The sequence below is a fragment of the Cinclus cinclus genome, chromosome 7, assembly GCF_963662255.1.
Source record: "Cinclus cinclus chromosome 7, bCinCin1.1, whole genome shotgun sequence".
In the NCBI taxonomy this organism is placed as follows: Eukaryota; Metazoa; Chordata; class Aves; order Passeriformes; family Cinclidae; genus Cinclus; species Cinclus cinclus.
In genome coordinates this window covers 3637054-3643053 of record NC_085052.1, presented here as the reverse complement: position 1 = coordinate 3643053, position 6000 = coordinate 3637054, and the positions used below count along the sequence as shown (strand labels likewise).

The 6000-nt window shown below is 49.0% G+C and overlaps 1 pseudogene; it reads left to right on the top strand.

Annotated features, from left to right (window-relative positions):
- The first annotated feature begins 5752 nt into the window (after positions 1-5752).
- The window catches only part of LOC134046271 (PHD finger protein 7-like), a 118592-nt pseudogene continuing 118344 nt past the window's right edge, over positions 5753-6000 (top strand).

Below are 6000 nucleotides of genomic sequence, written 5' to 3'. Positions count from 1 at the left end.
AGGCTGACACTGGGCTCTTGCATTTCCTCCAAATTATGGGCAAAACCTTCCAGAATCCTGATTTCTGCTACTTTTTTTCCCCTGAGGTCTTTATTTGTTATCTCACCACTCGTTTGGTGCCAGTTCTGAAGCACTTTAATTGAGTGCTTTTCCTCCACAGTGTTCCAAGAGCTGAAATTGGGAGAACCATCCAATATTACATACTCCCATCCACGTGCTGCCCATCCTCAGAGCACTCTTCCAACAATACAAGGCTTCTTCCATCTCCCAAGTGCACATGCTGCACTCAAATCTTTATTTTTTTGGCCTTTGTATCTTGGAGAGTTTTTCATTTCTCAAAGCAGTCTTATCTTGTTTCCTCTGTATGACTTTGAACTTTACATTTTATCTTCACTCTTGTCTGACCTCAGAGTTCTTCCCAGCTCAAACTCACCTGTTACTCAATGACTTATTTGAAAGAAATGACCTTCCCTCTATTCCATGCAATCCTGAGAAGTTACAAGTCTAACTTGTTTAAGCCAAACACCAATAAATGCAAAACCAAAGTACATATAATAATGCAAAAGCCTTTTTCACTCTCATCAGTTTTTCTAATTTTATGGTAGATAGCAGGGTACATTCACCCACACTGAAAATCAAGATTTTTCTACAGGAAAAAAATATCTCCTTGTGAAGCTCATTTCTTCCTACCGGAAGGCGTGAAGCAAATAGAAAATGTCAGTTTGAGTATTTTGCTATTTAAGTACAGATCTGCACCTTTTATAGTGAGGAACAGCCCACCTTAGATACAGATTTGGCCTAAAACCCCATTATTTATAAAATGCTGCACTTATTTGGTGAGTAAATGATGGCACAGTAAGTTTTAGAATATTAAGTGTGTATTTGTGCTGCTTGGTACATCAGTGAATAAAAGCCTGGGTTGCTTCCTTGCCACACCAGTTGTCCACAGGACTGGGTTCATTTCCAAGGAAACCCACGGCACAGGAGGCATCCAGTGCTCCCCACCATCCCCAGCTCTGCAGGGGCTGCGGCTGCTTTCAGCAAACCAACAGGGGAAGGTTCACACCACCAGGAGCTCCAAAAATGCGTCTGGACTTGAGGTGGGCCACCTCATTTGTGGCAAGGTCAGAAGGAAATCAGCAGCCAGGTGTTGAGGTTTGGGAAACAAGTGTTTCAGGCAGCTCAGGCTGATGTGGGAGTTGGAGGAAGATGGATGTGGGAATGAGAAGCAGTAGGTTGGGGTTGGAGGGTTGATGCAGGAGAGGTGCTCCAGGCCAGAGTGATCAGAGGGCTGGAGCATCAGTCCTGTGAGGAAAGGCTGGGAGCGGGGGTATTCAGCCTGGAGAAGGATCCAGGGAGACCTCAGAGCCCCTTCCAGCACCTGAAGGGGCTCCAAGAGAGCTGGACAGGCACTTTGGATAAGGGATGGAGGGACAGGACACAGGGAATGGCTTCAAACTGACAAAGGGCAGTGTTGGATGGGATATTGGGAAGGAATTGCTCCCTGGGAGGGTGGGCAGGTCCTGGCACAGGGTGCCCAGAGAAGCTGTGGCTGTCCCTGGATCCCTGGCAGTGCCCAAGGCCAGGCTGGATGGGTTTGGGACAACCTCAGACAGTGGAAGGTGTCAGGGTTGGAACTGGATGAGCTTCAAGCTTCCACACAAACCTGAGATTCTGCCTTGTGACCTCTGGTGTGCCAGTGGGGACAGAGGCAGTGGGACAGAGTGTGCCAAGGGTCCCTCACTCCTGCTCACATCCACCCCCTCGTCAGGTCTCATCCTCACCACAGCTGCCTTGTCACTGCCAGCAGCCCCCAGTACCCTTCAGGACAACATTTTTTCCTTCTGTTTCCTCTTGCAAGGCATCACCTGCTTATCTTCCCTCTGAGGATGCTCCTTGAAACTAAAGCTTACAAGCCACGTTCAACAGCTGCTGGAAACCAGGTGTAACATAAATTAATAAATATTCCATGGAAAAGCTACATTAACCGCTTGCCCCTAAAGAGCTGTTTAGTGGCATGTCAGGCACAGCTGTGTAATCAAAGGATTACAGTGCTCCCACTGCAAGGTTCTCCACCTCCTCGGGAGCTTCCCTGTCTCCCTCACCTGTAAAAACCCAACCCAGGCACCAGGACAGAATTGTAATTGTGTCTTTGAGCCCATGAAACACAACCCAGCAGGCTGTGGGGACAAACACAACATGTTTTCTGTCAGATACACACATTTTTAGGAGAACAGGTCAGCAAAGCTATAGATCATTAGTTCATTTTAGTGGAATTGCAGTGTAAGTGGAGAGATGAGTGCAATTCAGGCTGCTTCGAAATAAGAACTTGCAGGAGGTTACAGATCCCTTCCCCTGGATAGCTGTACTTAAGAGTTCAGATCTGACACCACACTTGGCAAGAAAAACAGCACACTTCACTAAAAAACATAAATAAATAAGAAATACTAATTTGTGGGGGAAAGTAGTGAAAAAATGCTCTCTTACTGGAAATCAACCATGTTTTTCCACAGCACTTTGGATTCTTCTAGCTGAGCAATGTAACTCCAGCCAAGGAGTATGGTGGGAATTTAGAATTACCCCTCCCTGTGTGAGGTATGGAGGAAAACAGGTGGGTTAAAGGGGAAAATAGGTGTCTAAAGACAGTACAAATCAGGGTACATCTACTGCAAACCCTCTGAGATGTGTGAAACAGTGTTCCACGTCAGGCAAGTACCCAGAGTAGCACTGAGTGATTTAAGAGCACATTTCCTTGGAATGTATGATTGTGGGATATACATTAACTGCAGGAGTAATTAGGAGGGAGAGTGGGATATCAGTGTCTGTTTGTGTCATGGCTTTTCTTCACCTAAGTGATGCATCTGTGCTGGAAGAGAGGCACAGCTGGGTGTCCCAGGTTCATAAATCCACTTGTCATTTAGGTGAGATCAGCCCTCTGCTGCCAGATCACCTCTGGAGAAATTGTATCAGCACCAATGGTGACACAATGCTGAGTTACAACAGTGAGATTTTACTCTGTGGACATATAAGGACGCACTCAGTGTAGGAAAAGTAGTTTATAATAGGAAGGATTCCCTTCCTACTGAGCAGAGGAATTCCATAAGAAATCCTTTTTGGCCAGCAATAACTCAACTTTTGCTGCCATTCCCCAAACCACTCGATGTTCAGTATACATCTGTGCTTTGAGAGGTGCTTCAGCACCAGGCTACAGGCCATCCTTAAAAACACCTTCAGTGACACTGAAATCACCTGGGCTGCCAACAATAGCTTGGACCACTGAAACTCCCCATTCTCACAGAGCTCCTGCCACAGGTTGCTCAAAATAATGTTAAAATATAACAAAAGCAGTACCTTAACTGCATCTCTGTGATTATGCCTACATAATCCTATCCTTGTTAATGCTGTTGGTGGATTACACACCTTCATCCTTCCCCTTCAACCGCATGAAATAATTAAAATATGAGAGTCTACTTCACCTTTCTCATTTATATGATTTCCAGATACCTACTTCCAGCAATGAAGATAAAATTCCATTACTGCCTTCTATTGCATTAGTGGAATTAAGTGTTTTGCAATGTAAATCTCCACTGTTTGATCATGTTCCTGTTACAAACCACCAAATAAAACACTCTGAATTTGAGATTAGTCCTCCCATGACAAAATCTGAACCATAAAACTCTTTTGCTATTGTTTTCAGAACTGCACGGTGGCTGCAACTCACACATACAGGATCTAAGAGCTATTAAAAAAAAAGGAAAGAAAGAAGGTAGTTTCACTACGACATCTTCATACACATAGTTTCCTCCTTTCTGCATTCACATTGATTTTTTCTTTTGGCATGTGAAGAGCCAGATGAATCCTTTGACTCAATGCCCAAGAGTGAAATGGCACCAGCACCAGCAGCAGCAGAGAAGCTCTCAGGCCATGAGACCTGTGACAACATTTTAATCACTGACAAAAAGAGGCTTCAAGGCGGATACTCTGTTAGTGTTTGCTGGTTTTAAGTGAGATTTACTGTTTACGAATGACTGCATATAGAAAACATAACTATGTCTAGAAACAGCACAGATATAAATATATATGTGTGGTTCACATATATTGGGGGATGTTTTATTGGTGGAAATTTCCCTCTCTGCCAAAGATCAAGCAGTCCCTAGTTAGTATCAAGTGCAGTGCTGTTCAATCAGGTGTTTGTTTATCCAAATGAGCACACACGATTTTCAGTTAAACCTTCAAAATATTTACTTTTCATGAACAGCTCCAGCAAACTTTGAGATTTAATCTGTGATGTGCCCAGCTGGCCACTCTGCTCTTTTTTTTTAAGTCTCAAAACACAAAAGAACGTGGTCGTTCTACAGGAGATGATGATTATGATGATAGGTTTTTGGTCCGGTTAACAATTCAAGAAGTGAAACCATTCTGATGTCATATGCAAGGAAGTCAGTGTGAAGGGGACTTTAGGCCACAGAATGATATCAAGAAATAAAATACAATTTAGGAAAAAATTCCAAATCTGAGAGTTTGGTAGGTGTTTGGATGTACCATCCAAGCCATACTCTCACATATCCTATTAACCTACAAAACTGTGCCTCTAAGACAGTCAGATCACTGCAGAGTACGGCTGTAGTATTACAATGAAGCAGCAGAGGAAAATTTAAAAAAAAAAAAAAAAGAAAGAAGAAGAAGAAAAGGAGAAACCCATGTACGAGACCGCCAAAGTTAAGCTGGTGAATCGTTGCTTAACAGACTCTGACCATAATAACCCGTCGCGGAATAACCCTTGTCTGCATTCTCAGCAGCTATGAAGCTATTTTTAACAGCCAGCAACTTGCATTTAAGAAACATCCCTCTTCACCCAAAAACACCCACAGAGAACGGCAACAAGCATGCCCGGCTCCATCCTGGGTGGGATGCGCTGCGGGAACTGAATGGCTCTTTCAGCAGAGCCCCTGGACAAGTGTCTGCTCTCCAAAAACCCCCGAGCCCAGCGCCGTCCGCGGCTGCGGGACGTGCCCGGGTGGCGCGGGCAGTGACAGCATCCGCGCCACCTTTGTCCCCGCGGGGTCCCCGGAGCGCGGACCCGCTCCGGGCTCGCTCCCCCCGCTCTGCCGAGGCTCCGGGGGATGCCCCGGGGCTCCGGGGGGATGCCCTGGGTCTCCCGGGCTGCCACAGCCCGCCGAGGAGCGGGGACAGTCCGGTGTCCTCCGGCTCCAGCCCCGCGTCCCCCGTGCCCAGCGCTGCCCCCGCGGCTGCGGCTGCACAACTTCCCGCAAAGTCCCGCTGCCTCCAAACTTGGGGAGCCAAGGCCTGGGGACCCCCCTCCTTCCCGCAGTGCCCATCCCTTCCCGTCTCCATCCCGTTCCCATCTCCATCCCACTCCCATCTTCATCCCATCCCCGCGCTCCTACCTCGGCCGCCTCTGCTCTGCCCCGCGTCCGCCGCCTCCGCCGGCTCTGCCCTGGGGGAGGGGGGCGGAGGACGAAGAGGAGGAGGAGGAGGAGAGGAGGAGGAGGAGGAAGAAGGGGGAGGGAGCAGCCCCGCCGCTCCCCGGGCGCGCTGCGCAGCCCGGGAGGCGGAGTGCTGGCTCTCGGCTCTGCCCCGCGGCCGCCCCAGCCCTGGATGTCCCCCCGGGGATGGGGATGCGGCCATGGGTGCGGGCACAGCGGGGGATGCGCCGCCGAACCCCCCGGGGTGGGATGCGGGGCATTCCCCCGCAGCATCCCGCGCCCCAAAATCGCGGTAGGGCTGGGGGATGGAGCGAGAGAATCCACGAGGAGATGGGCTCCTCCTGAGCCCGGCAGGAATTCGGGCTGTCCCGGGCGAGCGGCGGCACCGGCATCCCGAGTGCGGGTGTGCAGGTAAAGGTCAGCCCGAGGAGAGCCGTGCTTCGGGCGCTGCCGAGGCTCCGGGGCTGGAGCGAGTCCGACCTTCCCTGGCGCACACCTGTCAGGCTGCAGGCAGCATCCACTGCCCTGCTCCGGCTTGGAATGAATGGCTACA